Below are 22,473 nucleotides of genomic sequence, written 5' to 3'. Positions count from 1 at the left end.
TTCTTTTTTGTATGTTTTTCTTTTACCATCAGCTGGCATGACATAAATGCCCATTTTGGTATTGTTGAAAGAACCCTGCCCTTGGAGCCCAGTTAAATTTTTCTTCTTACTTGGAATTCTTCAGGGCTTCAGACAAATCACTAATCATTCTAAGTCTCAGTTTCCTCTTCTGGAAACAGGGGCAATAATTCTACTTCACTGGACTAGTGTGCAAATTAAATGAGACATTAAACTGGGCGATAATAGTCTTTTCAATATTTGGCACTGAAACAATTGGGTATGCACTTTAGAAAAATGAAGTTGATGCCTTCCTACCTCATATTATATACAAAGATTAACTAAAAGTGGATCACAAACAAAAATGTAAGAACTAAAACTATAAAATTCTTAGAAGAAATATGGAAGTATATCTTCATGACCTTGGATTAAGCAGTGAATTTTTAGAAATAAAAAAGAACAAGCAAAAAAAGATAAATTGGACTTATCAAAATTAAAAACCTCTGGAGTCTTGAATATGAAAAGTGAGTTCAAAAACTATACACAAATCTATACTGCTGATACTCCCAGCCCTTGGCTGGGAACTCTATTAACCCACATCTATCTGTTTGGGACTGGAATTTATGCTACAGCAGTAAACAAATACTACAGTTTCATAATCGAGGCTATGACCCAGAACACTGCCCAGATTCCTGGCTCCCTAGACAGCAGCCAAGCTTCATGGTTCCTGGGCTCCCCAGTTCTGTGTGGCTCTTCTCTAGAGGGGCTCTAACACCCCTGAATTTGTCCTTGGTGGGACAGTCCCTCCCTGCCGCCAGTCTCTTCTCAGTGGCTCCCTCGACCTACAATCTCTTCTGAAAGCCTGGCTGATCAGGATTAGGGGCTCCCCTCACGCTGGGGAACTTGCCCTTTACCCCCAGGGCTGTTACTGCCTGAATGTTTGTGACCCAGATCAGGCTCTGAAGATGCTGCTACCTGAAGGGAAGGCCTGATGTGCAGATGGGCCTCTCAGCTCCCACAGTCTCTGGCCTCCAGGATGAGCTATCCCATCTTCAGGAGTTAGTAAGCAAATGGATACCCTGAATATCTCCTGAGGATCACTCCAAGGAAAGAAATCCAAATACCATCCTCTCCCAATCCTGGTGAAATTGCTGGCTTTCTCATGGGCAGGGCAGAGGGTGGTCTGGGGTGAGGAAGAGTTTTGTTTTTCTTATCTTCGGTTTTTTTTATATGGTCTTACTGCCTCAACTTTCATACACCAACCCATAAACAAGACCACTGACTTAAGGTTCCATTGCAGATGAGTGGTGCTAACCTTATCCAGCTCTTACTCCGCCTTGTGTGGTTTAAATAATTTCTTGTCATTTGAAGAATTAAGAAACAAAAACAATCCAGAACAACTGCCTCTTTTTTTCAGGGCAATTCCATTCCTTTCAGATGGAAATTTTGAATATTGCACTGGTAAACTGTGAGAATCAGTTCTACTGTTTATCAGTGCCAACAAGATGGGCTACAGACCTCCTTCTCACCTCCTCTTGTTGCTTCTTTAATTCCAATTTCTACTTCTTCCTTTATAGTTTTCTATGGGTATGGAGTATATACAGAATACCCTATCTCTTCCAATTGTGTATTTTTGTCATGACATTTCTACTTAAGGAGTTCATTAAAGCATAATACTTATAGCACACACACACACACACACAACTTCTGAGAATCAAAGGATACTATCAAAAAATGAAAACACAAGCCATAGAATGGAAGAAGCTATTTGCAAATCAGACATCAGATAAGGGTCCAGTACCAGAATGTACTGGATTTGTTTACAGTGAATGAGAACAATTGGTAATAGCAATTGGTTCCTTTTGTGGGTGGAGAGAAGGGTGGACCAGGAGTTTGGGATTAACAGATGCAAACTATTACACACAGAATGAATGAATAACGTTCTACTTATAGCACAGGGAACTGTATTCCATACACTGTAATAATACAAAATGAAAAAGAATCTGAAAAAGTGTGTGTGTGTGTGTGCACATGCATTGGCACACGTGTGCATGTGGGTTGCCAGTCCCTTCTCCAGGGGATCTTCCTGACCTAGGGATCAAACCCAGGTCTCCTGCATTGCAGGCAGATTCTTTACCATCTGGGGAAGTCCATATATATATACATACACACACACACACACACATATATATAGTATACATCCTGGAGGAGGGCATGGCAATCCACTTCAGTATTCTTGCCTGGAAAATCACATGGACAGACAAGCCTGGCAAGCTACAGTCCATAGGATCACACAGAGTTAAACTTGACTGAAGCAACTTAGCATGCATGCATTCATATAGCATGTATACATATATATATATATATACATTTATTTATGAAACTGAACTACTTTGCTGTACACCAGAAACTAACATAGCATTATAAGCAACTATACTTCAATAAAATAAATTAAAAAAAAACTACATAGTAGTGATAATTGCACAATCTGTGAAGATACTAAAAATCACTGTTACATACTCTAAGTGGCATATAAATGATATCTCAATGGAGTTACCAAAAAATTAAATGACACAGTGTACACATAATAGAGTACATATATAAAATATACACAATGAAACTTTACATACAAGTATACATGTAATAAGTGTTGAAAATGTAGATTTTTGTAGCTTTTATTTATGATGGGCAGAAAGTACTAGAAATAGAATGACTAATGAAAGAGAATTCAGGCTAGATTAGGATAAGAACTCTTCCCACCCAAAACCATTAAACTGATGTCTTTTTTGGTAAGAATCCTGTATATTTCTATCAGGAGCTCTAAGTTGTGTTCACATGTGTTTCAATTGCCATAAGTGTATCCAATACCCCAGGTAGTTCTGTCCTCCTTGACCTTTACCCCTTCAGTCAAAACGTGTTTCTGAGGAAGCATTCTCTCTACTTAGGGGTTAGATTCTGACTTGATGTAGCCTCACCTCTCAGCACTTTTCCACACTGTTTACTTATCTTGAATGAATTTACCACAAAATCTATTATTTGATATTCAAATTCTCCATATAAAGTCAAGAGTTTGTTTGGTTTTGGGTTTTTTGCTATTGTTGTTGTTATTGTCATTATTTATTTGTTTTGTCTGTTTTTTCATACTAGTATAGCCAAGAGGTTAGAAGAGCATATGCCAGAATTTTAAGAGTGAGTGTCTCTGGGTAATGATGGGATTATATGTAATTTTTTATCTTCTTCCACATAATTTGTGGTATCTTCCAAATGTTCTATAATGAAACATTATTAAAGACACACTATAAATTAAAAATTACATACTTAAATATTATAAACTAGCCCTAAGATGGTTATCTCCCAAGTGAAGATGGTCCCAAAGATACATCAGAATGTTCACTAAACTAAATGTGTGTGTGAAAAAGAAAGAGAGAGTCAGATATGTGTACATTTCGCCTTTGTTGTGGTGCTTCCTGTGGGATTAGGAGGACATTTGTCTTTGCCAATTTCAGATCAAGACTGCAGTCAAATGTTTAATCCAGTCTGCAGATTTAACATGGTGATTTGCATCATTGCTCATATGTCTCTTGAACTTTCCCCTCTTGGTGGGATATTTCCTAGATAAAGAAAACCTAAGTGATTTGTATCACCAAGCCACCACCCATACATTTACAGTCTTGGAAAAAGTTCTGGTCTAGGCAATAATTTAAGTCAGAAACATAACTTAATTAATGCACATCTTTCCCAAGCCCTGAGGGTCATTCCTTGGCACTCACATAAAGCGGTGTTTACACAGACTGTTCTGGGGATACAATGGGGAAATCCTTTCAGGAGCAACCTCCTCTTCCAACCTCTTAGAGGCTGAGAAAGAACCAGGATAGGGGAGGCTGGTTTAGGTAAGTGTGAAGAAGATGAAACCGGGATGCTTTCCTAAATGTGTAAGGACAAATGTCAAGAATCACAGTGATGTAATTAAGACATCAAGGAAACAACTGAATTTGATCAGTAAGAAGTCTCTTAAAACAGAAAATATCCCAGAAATCACAAACTGAGGCAACTCGAAGGGCTTTTTTTTTTTTTTTTAAACTTTACAAATTGTATTAGTTTTGCCAAATATCAAAATGAATCCGCCACAGGTATACATGTGTTCCCCATCCTGAACCCTCCTCCCTCCTCCCTCCCCATACCATCCCTCTGGGTCATCCCAGTGCACTAGCCCCAAGCATCCAGTATCATGCATCGAACCTGGACTGGCAACTCATTTCATACATGATATTATACATGTTTCAATGCCTTTCTCCCAAATCTTCCCACCCTCTCCCTCTGCAACAGAGTCCATAAGACTGTTCTATACATCAGTGTCTCTTTTGCTGTCTCGTACACAGGGTTATTGTTAGCATCTTTCTAAATTCCATATATATGCGTTAGTATACTGTATTGGTGTTTTTCTTTCTGGCTTACTTCACTCTGTATAATAGGCTCCAGTTTCATCCACCTCATTAGAACTGATTCAAATGTGTTCTTTTTAATGGCTGAGTAATACTCCATTGTGTATATGTACCACAGCTTTCTTATCCATTCATCTGCTGATGGACATCTAGGTTGCTTCCATGTCCTGGCTAGGGCTTTGTTGGCCTTTGGATGTATTGAGTTGGCCAAAAAGTTCATTTGAGTATATCCATAAATATGGTATAAAAACCAAAATGAACTTTTTGGCCAACCCAATATTTTAGTCAGCCTACACAATATTATTTTTAAATTAATGCTAGCATTTAAAAATGGGATGGTTTGACCTAAAAAACAGATTTCCAGCTTCTTTTAAATAATTTTTTAAAAATTAAAATACAGAGCTAGCTCTTTTTTGGCAGCAATTACTGGTGTTGTGTAACACCTATATCCTTTAGACATTCACAAGACATGCTCTCCAATTCACTTACTTCCTCATGAATCCCTGCTGTCTCTACCATAATGAAATCCAGTGGTATTTCCATTTATTATCATGATTTTGTTTTTCTTACTCCTGGCAGGCTTACATTGTTTATATCACCTGTAGATCCTTTGCAGATGTTGGTTTTGAGACTCTCCCTACTTTGCTCCTACATCCAAAACCCTTCCCTTGACAACTGCCTTACCACAATCATTCCTCTACCAGGAATTTTCCTTTTCTTTTGCTCACTGCTGCTTTGTTAAAAGACAGATCCAGGTTCAATCCTAGGCATCTTAAACTTCTGGAAGAAGAATAGAATGGTATGGTATAACCGGATTTTGAGTCAGTAAACTCAGACTCAAGTCCCAGTAATAACTGGAACTAACCTGTATTATCAGGAAAATGTAGGTTCAGATCCTAGCTCCTCAGTTTTCTATTTTGAGATCTTGAGCAATGGTTTTAACCTTTCTGAACCTCGTTTCTTAGCAGTGAATTGTAAATATTTGTCCTTCCTGCTTCACAAGATTGTTGTGAAGATAAAAAATATTTTAAGAAGGTGACAAAACTAAAAGAAGATTCATAAGAATAAATCAATTTAAGATAATTTGATGGGGTGTGGGGGTATAAATTATTAAAGCGTTTTAGATGGGTTGGTGAAAAATATATCTTACCCAATTTTCCAAATTCTCTATCTGAAATAGCAAATAGTATAATATACTTCAGAATTTGTTTTATATTTATATTTTAGTTAGTTATTGGCCACACCTCCTGTGGCATGTGGGATCTTAGTTCACTGACCAGGGACTAACCCATAACCCTGCAGGTGAAGTGCAGAGTCTTAACCACTGGACCACCAGGGAAGTCCTGTTTCAAGTTTGTTTTTACCATTTACCCAAGTCTTGGATTGTCTACTAAACATGCAGAAATGTTTTGTGTGTATATGACCCTTCTCCCTAATTTTCCAGAAGACTCGCCAGCTAAAAATCTGTCTGCCACAATGCCTACAGTATCCACTATTACAGAAGCTTCTACATACAAAGCTTCTACATACAATTTTTTAATTGACTTATGACATATATCTCCTATGTGCAACATTTACTTTTTAATGTCAGTGTTTCATAGGTATAACTATGGCATTCTGATCTGTGACACCTAAAAAAGAGAGACTATAGAGAACCTGGTCACAATACTAATAACTCTTTTAAATTGTTTTTAAAACTTTTTCCAAATATGAAATTAATAGATATTTATTACAAATAATTTGGTTATGGCTGTAATTCTTTTTGTATTTATTGTAGATTAACTGCTAACATTTGATACATTTCCTTCCAATCTTTCTTCTCTGAGGTTATTTTTTCTTTAGCATCATTTAATTGACTACTTTTTCAAAATTCCTGTTTTAACTTTCTATATAATATATCATCTTATGGGTGTAACATTTTATTTCTTTGATTACAACGGTGAGGATGCATTTTACTGATTATGGTATTAATATATGTGAACTGAAAACAAACTCAGCAAAACAAAAATGTACAACAAAGTAAAGTATCTTCTCATTTTAGTGGAAGTACTTTCAAATTTTGTTTGTATGCAGACACATACATGTGAATAAAAACATTTTCTAGAAATGACTTTATAATACACACTCTTAGCCTACATTTTTCACTTACTGTTAATATCTCATAGGCATCATTCCTATCTACTAGATCTATACCAGTATTTAATGGCTGTATAGTGTCCCACTCTGTGGTTGTACTACAATTTATTTAACAACCACCTACCTATGGACTTTGGACTATTCAGTTTTCACTAGCATAAATGTTACTGTAATAAATACCCTATACGTACTCTTTATAGACTTTGATTATTTAAAATAATACTCTTAGCTGTGGGGTCACACAGAATCAAACACGACTGGAGCGACTTAGCAGCAGCAGCAGCAGCAGCAGCAGTGCATTGCTGAGTCAAAAATTATCCTTTCTCCCAACCAAACTGCCCCCTTATTCATCCCAATTACATTCCCACTGAGAGTAAACGAGAATACCCGATTTCTCCTTTTTCACCAACGAGGATGGTTTAATCACTGCTAAAAATAGGTAACATAATAATACCTCATTATTTTCATTTATATCCTGTTAATTTGTAATGAGGCTGAACATCTGTTCAAATGCTTCTTGGCAATTTATATTGCTCCTTGGAAAATCGCATTTCATTTCCTTTAACAATTTTCTATTGGGATAGTGATCTTTTCTTATTGATTTGTAAGAGCTCTCTAGTCCGTAATTTATTTGACAGCTCTCCTGTTAATGGGTAGTTGTTTTCTTCATTTTAGCATTAATATAGTAATGAATAATTTTTTAAGCTGATATTTATATATCACACATTATCTCTTTTGAATAGATTAAATTAGAATAGATTAAAATACTTTAACATACATTGTTAAAATGCTTTCCATAAAAGCCACACCAATTTACACTTCAGCTATCAGATTATGAGCTCACCTACCTCATAGCAACCCATTTTATAGCCAATCATAATAATAAAACAGGATGCAGAGAGATAAAGACATAAAGAGCATAGCATACAAGTCACAGAGGGAGAAGACAGTCAATCCTGCTGTGGAATTTCTAGAAGCCAGGGCAGAAGAGGATTGCATTGCCTTGGTAGAATCAACATGGAGAGGTATGTATGAAATCTTTATTTCTTGTAAAGATTTCCCCAAAACAAGCTCCTTCGTGGTTTCTTGAAAATGGGTGACTGCTGCTAATTTAAAACTAAAAGCCTAATTAACTCATTTAACTTCTTACTTTCCTATATTCCACTAAGTTCAATTACTTATTGTACAAAATTACCTGCTTCTCTTAGAAATGCTAAATCCCAGTGAAATCAAGGAAAAAGAACACTGCCGGCTATTTCCTGGTGATAATGTAAAAACAGTGACTCCTAAGACTAGGCTTGGGTGACAAGATGTAGTCGTAGCCCTGCATTTTGTCAATCAAAGGACAGAAGAGTGCTTCAGACAGCAGCTTAAGCCTTTGAAAACGTGCAAATTTTACTCATTCAGTAAGTAAACAAACAAAAATACTTTGCAAACCCAAGGTTTCAAACTCAAATCAATGCTATTTCAAAGAAACAAAAACTAAGCAATTTCTTGGTTCTAAGATCTTTTCCCATGAACTCCAATCACATACACTATCATAAATTACAGCATGTGGAGGAATGGCAGTAGCAGAAAGAACACAAGCAGGACGGTAATGTCTATTGCAGAGAGTTGATAAGGAGTGCCTAATTAATGGTTCTGAAGTGCTTTCAAGGTATAAAATCCTATAATAATATTAAATAGCACCATCATCATCCAGTTAAGGCAATTAACAGCCTGTTTTTCTTCTTTCAAACATAGGTGATCACACAAAATCAACCCTAACAAACTAAAGCCAGTTACACATACATCTTTAGTTTTAAATGGAGAAGGCAATGGCACCCCACTCCAGTACTCTTGTCTGGAAAATCCCATGGACGGAGGAGACTGGTATTTATATAAAAGCAGTTATATGTATTAAAAGCTAGTTATATGTTTTTCCATATATGATTCAGCTGATTTGGGTTATTCTTCCCAACTGCTGCTAGTTATGGATCATATCATAATCACCATTTTCTAATCAATAGAATCAAGCTTGCCTTGTGCTTGAAACTCTATTATAAAAATGCTGTTATATTTGTCCTTTATTTTTAGCAAACAATTCAAGTCTAATTTTTTTAGGCCACACCAAGCAGCTTGTGGGTTCTTAGTTCCCTGACCAAGGATCATACCTGCACCCACTTCCCTTCCCTTCCACCAAGGAAGTCTCTCAAGTCTGATTATTAATGATACTGCTCTTTTGTGTCTCTTTCCATTTGGTTCTTAGTCTTTATTTATTCTCCCCTTATGAAATCTTACTCCCTCCTGGGATTTTTTTTATAATTTTGATGACTTCTAAACCATTTTATTAACTCAGGCCTCTTTTCCAAGCTACACGCATATGTTTCCTAATGCTAATTGGCCAATTTCACCAGAGGTCCCTTAGATAGCTCAGCCTCTCATACTCAAAGACCGGCTGGCAAGACTCCTCCACTCCCATTAAAACTGCTTGTTTTTTTTGGACTCTGTGGGAGAGGGAGGGGGGGATGATTTGGGAGAATGGCATTAAAACATGTATAATATCATATAAAAAACGAATCGCCAGTCCAAGTTCGATGCAGGATACAGGAAGCTTGGGGCTGGTGCACTGGAATGACCCAGAGGGATGGTATGGAGAAGGAAGTGGGAGGGGGGTTCAGGATGGGGAACACGTGTACACCCGTGGTGGATTCATGTTGATGTATGGCAAAACCAATACAATATTGTAAAGTTAAAAAAAGAGAGAGAGAGAGAAATTTAAAAAATAAAAAAATCAGTGACTAGCAAAAAAAAAAAAAAAACAAACTGCTTGTTTTTCCTCTTAGGTAACAATGTCACCAGCCTGAGTCACTCATGCACTAAAGGTCAGCTGGCCTCTCTCTTTTCTCTCCTCCTTCCTTTTCCTTCCACATTCATTTCTGCTGATCCAGGTTTTAGAATCTCTGTTTTATCTGTAACACTCTCTCCATATTTAGGACATTGGTTTAAGTACTCCCCAGTGTCTTGTAGAATCTACAGTTGCAATCCCCAGACACTTTTTATTCACACATGGACAAGTTTGCCAGCAGGTTGTTTCAGAAATGATAATATAATTACATTACTGTTCTTCTTAAAGTTTTTACTGACTTCCCATAGCCAATAGTACAAGGCTGTTTTTGGACAAAGGTATACTTGTCAAAGTAGGAGAACAGAAATATTTAAGATGGTGTTTGCTTGATTTATAATTTTAAAATATTTAACTTATGGTATGTGAACCTCTATTTGCACTCTTGTCTTATGCTCAAAAATTAGAAAGGTGGACTTGACTCTGAGGTGTCCAACTACTCTGGTTTCTCCCCTTGTCTCTATAGATTTGCCTATTTCAAACATTTCATATAATAGAATATATATATTCAATATGTGGCCTTTTGTGTCTTCTCCTATTAGCATAATATTTCCAAGATTCATCCATATTTTAGCAGGTATCAGTATTTAATTCCTTTATATGACTTGATAGTATGGATATATCATTTACTTTTTATTAATTATGCATAATACTGCTAAGAACATTTGTGTACAAGTTTTTGTATGGACACACATTTACGATTCTCTTGGGTATATACTTAAGAGAGGAATTTCTGGATCATATGGGAACTCTATGTTTAGCATTTTGACAATTGTCAAATCTTATCTAAAATGGCTATACCATTTTACATTCCTACCAGCAATACATGAGAGTTCTCATTTCTCTACATCTTTGCCAGCATTTGTTATTGTTCATCTTTCTCATTATAGTCATTGTAATAGGGGAAAAGTGGTATTTCTCCTGCTTTTGATTTGCATTAGTTATTGCAAATTTTTTATTTGCAATAACTAATGATCTCAAACCCTTTTTCATGTGCTTACTGGCAATTTGTACATATTGTTAGAAGAAAATTACTCTGAATACCCATTTTTTAAAAGAATTCTTTTTCTGGTTGAATACGCCATTATATGGGATACAAGTCCCTTATTAAATTTATGATTTGCAAATATTTTCTTCCTTTGGGTGGGCTATCTTTCCACTTTCTTAAATGATGTCCTTTGAAAAGATTTAATGTTGATAAAGTCTTTATTTTTCCTTTTGTCACTCTTGCTTTTCGTGTTATATCTGAGAAAACTTTACCTCATCCAAAATCATGAAAATTTACTCCTATGTTTTCTTCCAAGAGTTTTATAGTTTTAGTTCTTATATTTAGCTCTGTGATTCATTTTAAATTAATATTTGCTTGAGTTGTGAGTTAAGAGTTCCAAATTTATTCTTTTATATGTGGACATCCACCTTTCCCAGCACCATCTGTTAAAAAGATTATTCTTTCTCCCCATTGAATTGTCTTGGCAACACTGTAAAAAAAATCAATTGGCCTTAAATGTAAGGGTTTATTTCTGAACTCTCAATTTAATTTCATTGATCTCTATATATATGCTGCTGCTGCTGCTAAGTCGCTTCAGTAGTGTCTGACTCTGTGCAACCCCATAGACGGAAGCCCACCAGGCTCCCCCGTCCCTGGGATTCTCCAGGCAAGAACACTAGAGTGGGTTGCCATTTCCTTCTCCAATGCATGAAAGTGAAAAGTGAAAGTGAAATCGCTCAGTCCTGTCCGACTCTAGCAACCCCATGGACTGCATCCTACCAGGCTCCTCTATGCATGGGATTTTCTAGGCAAAAGTACTGGAGTGGGGTGCCATTGCCTTCTCCTCTCTCTATATATAGGTTTATACTAATAACATACTTTTTTTTTTTCTTAGTACTGTTGCTTTGCAGTAACTTGAAATCAAGAACTGTCAGTTACAACTTTGGTCTAAAGATTGTTTTGACTTCCTTGGTAATTTTCATTTTTTTAAGATTTATTTATTAATTTTTGGTTGTGCTGGGTCTTCATTGCTGCATGCAAGCTTTCTCTATTTGTGGCTAGCAGGGGCTACTCTTTACTGTGATGCGCAGACTTCGCACTGCAGTGGCTTCTCTTGTGGCAGGACACAAGCTGTAGGCATGTGGGCTTCTGTAGTTGCAGTGCAGGGGCTCAGTGATTGTGGTTCATAGGTTCTAGAGCAGTAGTTGAGGTGCATGGAGCTTACTTGCTCTGCATATGGGAATTTCCCAGACCAGGGATCAAACCAGACTGGCAGGCAGAGTCTCAACTGAGACCACCAGGGAAGCCCCATGTAATTTCCATTTTACAAATCTTTCTATCAGCTTGTCATTTCTGAAAAAAAAGGCAGCTTAGATTTTGATAACAATTGTGTTCTATTTCTAGATAAATATGGGGAGTATCGTCATCTTAAAAATATTAAGTCACTCAAGATATGTACATGGGATATCTTTCCATTTATTTTGGCCTTCTTTAATTTCATTAGCAATACTTAGTATTACAAGTATTACAAGTCCTACATTTCTGTTAATATTCTTCCTAAACATTTTCTTTCTGATGCTATTATAAATTGAATTGCTATTTTAAATTTCATTTTTCAATTGCTCACTGCTATTGTATAGACACACAATTGATTTTTGTATATTGTCCTGTACTCTGTAGCATTAATTTGTTTATTAATTCTATTTTAAATGGATTCTTTAGGATTTTATACACACAAAATTATGTCATCAGCAAATAAACATAGTTTTCCTTCTTTATTCCAATCTGGGTGCCTTTGGATTTATTTTTCTTATCTAATTTCTCTGGATAGAACTACATACAATATTGAATAGAAATAATGATAGAAGAATTTTATCTTTTCTTGATTGTAGGGAGGAAGGTCTCTTACTATTAAGTATAATATTCAGTTCAGTCACTCAGTCATGTCCAACTCTTTGCGATCCCATGAACCGCAGCACGCCAGGCCTCCCTGTCCATCACCAATTCCCAGAGTCCACCCAAACCCATGTCCATTGAGTCGGTGATGCCATCCAACCATCTCATCCACTGTCATCCCCTTCTCCTCCTGCCCTCAATCTTTCCCAGCATCAGGGTCTTTTCAAATGAGTCAGCTCTTCGCATCAGGTGGCCAAAGTATTGGAATTTCAGCTTCAACATAAGTCCTTCCAATGGACACCCAGGACTGATTTCCTTTAGGATGGACTGGTTGGATCTCCTTGCAGTCCAAGGGACTCTCAAGAGTCTTCTCCAACACCACAGTTCAAAAGCATCAATTCTTCTGCGTTCAGTTTCTTTATAGTCCAACTCTCACATCCATACATGACCACTGGAGAAACAATAGCCTTGACTAGACGGACCTTTGTTGACAAAGTAATGTTTCTGCTTTTTAATACACTGTCTAGGTTGGTCATAACGTTACTTCCAAGGAGTAAGAGTCTTTTAATTTCACGGCTACAATCACCATCTACAGTGATTTTGGATCCCCCAAAAATAAAGTCAGCCACTGTTTCCACTGTTTCCCCATCTATTTCCCATGAAATGATGGGACTGGATGCCATGATTTAGTGTTCTGAATGTTGAGCTTTACGCCAACTTTTTCAATCTCCTCTTTCACTTTCATCAAGAGGCTCTTTAGTTCTTCTTCACTTTCTGCCATAAGGGTGGTGTCATCTGCATATCTGAGGTTATTGATATTTCTCCCGGCTATCTTGATTCCAGCTTGTGCTTCTTTCAGCCCAGCATTTCTCATAATGTACTCTGTATATACGTTAAATAAGCAGGGTGACAATAAACAGCCTTGACATACTCCTTTTCCTATTTGGAACCAGTCTGTTGCTCCATGTCCAGTTCTAACTGTGGCTTCCTGACCTGCATACAGGTTTCTCAAGAGGCAGGTCAGGTGGTCTGGTATTCCCATCTCTTACAGAATTTTCCACAGTTTCTTGTGATCCACACAGTCAAAGGCTTTGGCATAGTCAATAAAGCAGAAATAGATGTTTTTCTGGAACACTCTTGCTTTTTCCATGATCCAGAGGATGTTGGCAATTTGATCTCTGGTTCCTCTGCCTTTTCTAAAACCAGCTTGAACATCAGGAAGTTCACAGTTCACGTATTGCTGAAGCCTGGCTTGAAGAATTTTAAGAATCACTTTACTAGCGTGTAAGATGAGTGCAATTGTGTGGTAGTTTGAGCATTCTTTGGTATTGCCTTTCTTTGGGATATAATATTAGCCGTAAGATTTTTGTGGGTGCCCTTTATCAGGTTGAGACAGTTCTATTTCTAGTTTGTTGAGACTTTTACCATTAAAAAGTGTTGGCTATTGTCATGTGCTTTTTATACATCTATTGAAATAATCATATGTTTTTTCCCTTTATTTCATTAATATGTTGTTGTGTTACATTGATTTTTTTCATATGCATAACCAGTCTTTCATTCCTGGAATAAATCTTACTTAGTCATGCAGTATGATCCTTTTTATATGTTGCTTAATTTGGTTTGCTAGTATTTTGTTGGCAATTATAGTGTCCACATTAATAAGACATATCAGGCTATAGTTCCTGTTTCTTACTTCCCTAGTAACAGGGCAATAACACCCTCTTCATAAACTGAGCTGGAAAGTGTTTCTGTTTTATTTTTTGGAAGCATTTGTGAAAAATTAGTGTTAATTCTTCTTTTTGCTAGAATACAACAGGTAGCTACCTGGCCTGGGCTCTTCTTTGTGCTAAGTCTGTTGATAACTAATTCAATATTTTTATTGTTAAAAGTCTGTTCAAGTTTTGTTGAGTCAGTTCCAGTATTTTGTGTCTAGGATTTTTTCTATTTTATCTAGATTATCTAATATATTAGTCTAGTTGAATTAATATCTAGTTTATTTCAACATTGTACAAAAACTTCACTTCTATAGAGCTAGTCTCCTTTGTCCTCTTATTGTAATACACATTACATCTTTATATATTATAAGCTCATCAATATAGTTTTATGCTTATAGCTTGCACATGTCTTTTAAATCAAGCAGGAGGAAAAGAAAGGAAGTATAAACAAAAAATACATATAAACTGCCTTTTATATTTTAGCAGTGCTCTTTATTTTTTGGTGCAAATTCAAGTTACTGTCTAATTCCTTTTATTTCAGTCTGAAGGACTTCCTTTAGTAATTTAAGGAAGGAAAGGTCTGTCAGTGATAGATTCTCTCAGATTTTTAACCTGGTAATATCTTGTGTGTGTGTCACTTGTGTCTGACTCTGACCCCATGGACTGTAGCCCACCAGGTTCCTCTGTCTAGAGGATTCCTCAGGCAAGAGTACTGGAGTGGGTTGCCATTTCCTTCTCCAGGTGATGTCTTAATTTATCCTTATTTTTGAAGAACAGTTTTGCTGGATATAGAATTCTAAGTTGACAGTCATTTTCTTTCAGTACTTTATATTATTCCACTGCTTTTTGGCCTCCATGGTTTCTGATGAGAAACTACCTATTAATATAAATGAGACTCCCTTATACATAACATGATGATTTTCTCTTGCTGCTTTCAAGATTCTGATATTTTACAATTTGACTATAATTTGTTTCAAAGTGAACCTCTTTGAATCTATTCTACTTGAAATTCATTGAGATTCTTGAATATATAGATTCCCATGTTCCATCAAATATGGAAAGTCTTCAGCCATTTTTTCTTCAAATAGTCTTTCTGTCCCTTTCTGCTTCTCCTTTCTTTCTCAGATTCTCATTATGTGTATATTGGTATACTTGATACTGTCTCATCAAAGTTCTGCTAATTTTTCTTCTTTTTCTACTTTCTCTTTTCAGATTGAATAATCTCATTTGTTCAGTTCAGTCACTCAGTCGTGTCTGACTCTTTGAGACCCCATGGACTGCAGCACGCCAGGCCTCCCTGTCCATCACCAATTCCCTATCCATCACCAACATGAGTTTACCCAAACTCATGTCCATTGAGTCGGTGATGTCATCCAATCATCTCATCCTCTGTCATCCCCTTCTTCTGTCCTCAATCGTTCCCAGCATCAGAGTCTTTTCCAATGAGTCAGTTCTTCGCATCAGGTGGCCAAAGTAGTGGAGTTTCAGCTTCAACATCAGTCCTTCCAAAGAATACCCAGGACTGACCTCCTTTAGGAGGGACTGGTTGGATCACCTTGCAATCCAAGGGACTCTCAAGAGTCTTCTCCAACACCACAGTTCAAAAGCATCAATTCTTCAGTGCTCAGCTTTCTTTATAGTCCAACTTTCACATCCATACATGACTACTGGAAAAACCATAGACTTGACCTTTGTTGACAAAGTAATGTCTCTGCATTTTAATATGCTCTCTAGGTTGGTCATAACTTTTCTTCCAAGGAGCAAGCATCTTTTAATTTCATGGCTGCAATCACCATCTGCAGTGATTCTGGAGCCCCCAAAAATAAAGTCAGCCACTGTTTCCACTGTTTCCCCATCTATTTGCCATAAAGTGTTGGGACTGGATGCCGTGATCTTAGTTTTCTGAATGTTGAACTTTAAGCCAACTTTTTCACTCTCTTTCACTTTCATCAAGAGGCTCTTTAGTTCTTCACTTTCTGCCATAAGGGTGGTGTCATCTGCATATCTGAGGTTATTGATATTTCTCCCGGCAGTCTTGATTCCAGCTTGTGCTTCCTCCAGCCCAGCGTTTGTCGTTATGTACTCTGCATTTGACCTCTCTTCAAATTTTCTGATTCTTTCTTCTGTCTACTTAAACCTGCTGTTGAACCCAATAGTGATTTTTTTTTAGTTATTGTACTTTTCAGCTCTCAAATTTATATTTGGCTGTGTTTTACAAATTTTATCCCTTTATTGATATTCTCTGGTGATATATTGTTCTCATTATTTTCCTTTATTCCTTTAGACATGATTTCTTTTAGTTCTGTGAACATTTTTGGGAAAAGGCAATGGCACCCTACTCCAGTACTGTTGCCCAGAAAATCCCATGGATGGAGGAGCCTGGTAGGCTGCAGTCCATGGGGTCGCTAAGAGTCAGACACGACTGAGTGACTTCACTTTCACTCTCCACTTTCATGCACTGGAGAAGGAAATGGCAACCCACTCCAGTGTTCTTGCCTGGAGAATCCCATGGATGGACAAGCCTACTAGGCTGCAGTCCATGGGGTCGCACAGATTTGGACACGACTGAAGCGACTTAGCAGCAGTGAGTATTTTTATGGTCACTGATTTAAAGTCTTTCTCTAGTAAATCCAATATCTGGGCTTCCTCAAAGATTATTTCTATTGACTGCCTTTTCTTCCTTGTGAATAGAACACACTTTCCAGTTTCTTTGCATGTCTCATTACTTTTTTTGTAAACTGGACATTTAAAATAATATAAAACATTAATTCTTGAAATCATATCACTCCCCCAACTACGGTTTGTTGTTTCAGTTTTTTGTTGCTGTAATTATTCTTCCTATTTGTTTAGTGACTTTCCTAACCATAGAGTCTGCATTCTTTGTCATGTGTGGTTAGCTTAGTGGCCAGCTAATGGCTGAAAACTTCTTTTAAAATAATAATAATAATGCCCTCAGCCAGTAAGTTCCAGGCTTTGCTGAGGGGATTTCTGTGTATAGAGGGCACACCTTCAATTTGCCAGCTGTTTACAATTCTTAATTTTCACTCCTTGCTTGTGCAGAGGCTCAATGTTAGTAATAGGTGAGCAACTGGGGCTTTCTCAGGTCTTTCCTGAGAAAATGCATACCTCTCTGCATGTGCATGCCTTTTACACATCCAGGAATATGTGAGCTTTTGAAAGTTCCAATAGAAATCTCATTCCACAACACTGAAAAAGACCTAAAATTGTTAATTGTATGGGGCTGGAAGTTTGTACAATTACAAGAGAAATAACTTAGGATTTTTGTCCTAAGTGCAACTTTTTGTATCTTGATCACTACTTATTTAGTTCTCTCCTACCTACTTTTATATCATCATCTATAGACCCACAGATTCATTGCTGATAGTCAGCATGAATATGATAACCAGAAACCTGTATTGATATTTCAGTCCTGATGACTGGATTTACCTTGCTAAGGCACAAAGTAGATAATGCAGTAAATTAACCATTTACTAGGATGGAAACAAAACTAGGGAGTCTTAAGTGAAGAGAGAGCAACCACAAAGATAAATTATATAGAGTGTTATAACTAGAGGTGAAGGGTATAAACTTAGGTTTCAAAAGTCATGGGATAAAATCTGACTGTACCACTCGCCCCTGGGTCAGGAAGATCCCCTGGAGAAGGAAATGGCAACCCACTCCAGTACTCTTGCCTGGAAAAGCCCATGGACAGAGGAGCCTAGTAGGCTACAGTCTATAGGGTAGCAAAGAGTCGGACATGACTGATCGACTTGTCAAAATGTACCACTCGCCAGCTCTGTGACTTGAGAAGATACTCTTCTACTCAAAACCTCTGCTTTCTTTATAAGTGGAAATAATGTCACTTCATCAAGATATTTTGCAGATTAAATGAGCTAATTATATATAACACAGTGTACTGTGTTACTCAGCAAATGATATTATTAAATATCCTCATTGAATATCCTCAAAAAATGATAAGAGGTAGTAACGAATAACCCAAGTCCTAAAAAGATTAACTACAGCTACATAAATATATTTCAGCTTTAAAAAACAAGGTATGTATCAAAAATGAGACCGTCACCTATAGGTAATCTTGCATCTCCCACAGAGACATTTCCCACGCTATCCTCCTATATAAATCATGGACTTATGGGGAGCATGCCATTCACATGCATTCTTACTATCAAAATTCACTGGGCACATATCAGGCATTAATTTAGCACTGGTGAAGGGTGATGAATGAGCAGATGGGTCCCTACCATCATAGAGATGAAATTCCAACAGGGGATGAAGGCAGGTTCTGGTGATTCTATTACAGCATTAAAGACTAAAAAACCTAATATGACATTTCCTTGATGCTCTCACAGCTCAAATTCTGCAGTGATCCAGATTTTACCCAGATTTTACCTCCCATTCAGTGGGATTTGAAAATCAGAGTGAAGATCATGTGGTAGATGTGATATTTCTGCTGTTCCTGCCAGAGGTTTGGGGTATTCTGAAATCTGTTTAGAAAAGATCCCAGTATCCTGTCCGTAGGTTTATGTGTTTTCAAGAAACAGAGTTGCTTATTTTGGTGGAAGAGGCAATGTGATCCTGAAGCTGGCAATGGTGGCATCAGCTTCCTGAATCCTAGCTTTGTATTGTGACAGAGATGTAATGGTAAATTTTGTTCTGTTGTTCTGAGCATTATCTCAGAAGCTCTGTTGGCTCCCCAGCACCTGCAAGATTTCACATGCCATCTAAAACAAATATGAAATCCATTTCTGCTTGAACCAGCTGAAATGGGTCATTACTGAATCCAGACTAATGGAGGGAAACAAATAATAGGAACATAAACAACACAAGCATTGATTGTAATATACAAAATAAAGACAGAGTGATGTAAGGTGAGGAAAGATTTTTCAGACAGAGTGGTCAAAAGGTCTTCTTGATGAAATGAACCAAAGCAGACCCCTCATACAAAGAAAAAGCTAAGGCAAGATTTAGACAGTTCCAGGACCAGCAAATAGTCATGACACAGGTCCAAATGTGGAAAAGAGTTTATTGCATCCAGTCTTCAGAAAGAAGAGTAGTATGATTACAGATGTGGGGCAAATGTCACAAGACAAAACTCGAAAATTTAGCAGGGATTACAGCTTCTCAAAGTGTGGTCCCAGGACTGGTACTGGTCTGCAAACTGTTTGCTTAGGATACATGATAGGGAATTCTCTAATGATCCAGTGGTTAGGATGCCAAGCTTTTGCTGCTGAGGGCCCAGGTTTCATTCCTGATTGGGAAACTAAGATACCACAAGCCACTTGGCCAAATAAATAAATTAATTAAAATAAAGGATCCATGATAAGTACAAAATTTAAGAGTAAATGTTTAGAAATATTGTAGCAATTTGGTATTGCCACAACATTGAAGCAACATTTTGCCACACTTAATAAAATTATTTCCAGTCCAAAACAGACTGGAAATTAAAAACAAAACTGATCTATGAGATAGTTTAAGAAGCATTGTCCTCCATTTCCAATCTCTCAAACTTTTTCTCTAAAGAGCCAGGCACTAACTGTTTTAGGCTTTGTGGGGTCATAGGGTCTCTGTTGCAACTATTCAGTTCTGTTATGATAGCACAAAAGCAGGTGTGGACCATATATCAGCAAAGGGGTTTGGTTGGGTCTAATGAAAATTCATCTGTAAAAAAAAGTCATGGTGATCAGATTTAGTCTGTGATGCCTACGTTTGTCAACCCTATTCTAGGCCACAGGAAGAAGACTGGGCTTGACTCTAAAATCAACAAAACCCATTTAATGAAGGATTCCCTCACCCTTGCCCCTTTCTCATCACTGTCTACATGTATGTGTGTAAAGTCTTTACATCACTGACTCTAAATAAGATAGGACTTTGAAGCTCCTCTCACTTCAATTCACTGTTCTTCTCATAGCAACCATGACAGATGGAGCCTCTGCTTACAGAACTGGTGTCTACAGGCAGGATCCATTTGACTCTTACCTGCATCCCCAAGAAGTGATGATGACACCATTGACCTTGCATTAGCCTGGTGAGCAACCGACAGACCCAAGAAGCCACTGCCTTCCATTTTCCAAGGCCTCACAGTAAGTTTCCATTTCATCTGAGTTCTGAAATCACCTCCAGGGCCCAAGATTTTGAGGTATACCATGCCATTTTTCTTTTGTACATAGTTACATTTCTGTGCACAGGTACTCTTGTGAGCACTGTCCATCACTGGCTCATTTTTTGTGTCTGAAATGGTTGTATGGGACAAGCAGCCACCACATGTGTAGCCATGTTTACCCCCGGACTCCAACACTGTCATGAGCAGAAAGGCCTTCTGCATTTGCATGCCTCCATTCACACAGCACCCACTTCATAAACCCAACCCAACACCCATACAGTAGGTCACCTTATATTCTCCACACACAGAACATAGACCACTGTGTGTGAGAACATGCACTCCAACAGCAGGTCTCTCACATGGAGGGCAGAGCTGAAGCAGCCCTTTCTGAAATCTCTTTTATTTAAGATTTCTTTCATTGACCCATAACAAATTTAATAGCTAAAACTTTGCTCTTGCAAGTTTCCTTAAAATATTCCTTCTGAGCCTACCACCGTTTATCTTGGCAGCAGGTAGCTTGAAGAGTTTTGGAAAGTCTCAGCTTGGCATAGCCTCAGAGCTACTGGCACATTAAAGATTAATAAAGAGCATTGAACTGAGTTCAGGACACTGCAACGTGATCCTTCACCATGAAATGTGCAAGATTCTTTGTTTGCAATGAACAAAACCAAAGCCAAAAAGGGCCAACTGACAAGCTAGGATCAGAAACAATCGGGAACTTTGTGTGTCTTTCATTGGTCAGTCGATAGATAGCAATCAATACCCCTGCTCAGCCCTACTCTTCCTAAACATTCTCAGGAATTTAAGATGGGCCTGGGAGTCCAACCCCCAGAGCCGGGTATTTACTGAGCTTGCAGAACCATAGAGATAGTGCAACCGCAGCTGCCCTCTTCCAGCATAAGAGTGATTCAGAACAAATTCCCAAGTTATCAGCTTCTCCAAGGAAAGTTGAGATAAAGCAAGGCATTTCCAAACATTTGGGATTTGCTTGAGTAAGACAGAACACTTGTGTCTGATTGAATATTAACCCAGAAGGAAAAATACACTTTCTGCATGCATAGGCAAGGGGCTGGTGGCAGAATGCACAAGACATTGATGATGAAAATCGAAACAAGCACGTACAACATACCTATTGGTTCAAAGGAGGAATGTGTTTGTAACCAACCTCAGGACATTTGGACACAGGCAGCAAATACTGGGATAGATCAACAGAAAATGTATCCTGAATTCTGGAAAAGCACTGGTGGACTCCATGTGTGTGCTGGGTGATGTCCTGTGTCTATTTACACCTTGCAATCCCCTCAAGCCCTCCAGAAAAATCACAGGCAAACCTTATGCTCTGCAATTCAGAGGTCTGAAGCAGAGCACTTACTTAGCATGTTGGAAGCTCTCACCTCCACACCAACAGAAACATTAAAGAAAAAAGAGAGAGAAAAGAAAATTCTGACCTTACCGAAAAGGCATAGCAGGGACGGTGAATATGTTCACTTTAGCCCACTCAGCGCTTTCTCTTGCATTCAGTCAGTGTTCTAAGGCTATTGAGGAGAGTTCCTGGGGTTTTCGGATCTTCCTTCAAGAGTTTTAATCACTGGCTTCCCCAGGCCGGGTTTAACAAACACCGCTGTGTTCTGTCAATATTTGTATGCAGCACCGCATTGGGCAACCAGCCAACACAGAGTTTCAAGAGGCAAGGGGAGAAAACTGACACCCTAACAAACATGCTTCCCTCTTTTGTGTCTTTTAAGGTGGTGCTCAAAGTGTCATCTTTGATGATGACAGCAACTAAAAATACCCTCTTTGGGGGACTTTCTCCATTGCCCCCAAACCCCTGGCTAGGCTGCCCGAACTGGGTTCCACAAAGTTTGTTTTCTGTCTCTCTGCCCTGAAGTTCTCCACACAATCACCCGGCTTTCCTCTCCACCAGCTGCACTTTAAATGTATTTTAATTGGCTGGAATGTCGAAAGAATCCATTTGGCAGTCGTTTACATGTGAAGCACGCCCAGGGCAGCTGAAAGAGGCCCCAGAAGCAGCCGATTACTTCATCAAAAGCTGCAGTTTGAATACCATTGACTCCTACATAACTACAGTGAACTCAATTCGACAGGCAAGTAGGAGTAATTAATAATTTGCTGAGAAAAATTCTTCATTCATCTAAAAGCCAAAAATGCAAAGAAAAAAATAAATCCCTGCAGACACAACCATTCTTATGAAAGACTTGATTGATAGTCCCCAGTTCTACTCTCCACAAACATTGACTTTGTATAGCATTACAGGAGGGGGCATGGTGCATAATTTG

General features: G+C 37.9%; 1 protein-coding gene across 1 annotated transcript in view; it reads right to left on the bottom strand.

Moving 5' to 3' along the window:
• The window catches only part of NCKAP5 (NCK associated protein 5), a 1,211,030-nt gene extending 1,188,946 nt beyond the window's left edge, over nt 1-22,084 (bottom strand). The window contains exon 1 of the mRNA XM_070799923.1: nt 21,630-22,084. The gene's annotated coding sequence lies outside the window, so the exon portion shown is untranslated. The remainder of the gene's footprint in view (nt 1-21,629) is intronic.
• Between the last annotated feature and the right edge of the window lie 389 nt (nt 22,085-22,473).

Source organism: Bos indicus, chromosome 2 (genome assembly GCF_029378745.1).
Source record: "Bos indicus isolate NIAB-ARS_2022 breed Sahiwal x Tharparkar chromosome 2, NIAB-ARS_B.indTharparkar_mat_pri_1.0, whole genome shotgun sequence".
Classification (NCBI taxonomy): Eukaryota; Metazoa; Chordata; class Mammalia; order Artiodactyla; family Bovidae; genus Bos; species Bos indicus.
Note: the sequence above shows the minus strand (reverse complement) of the source record. Positions and strands in the feature narration are given on the sequence as shown.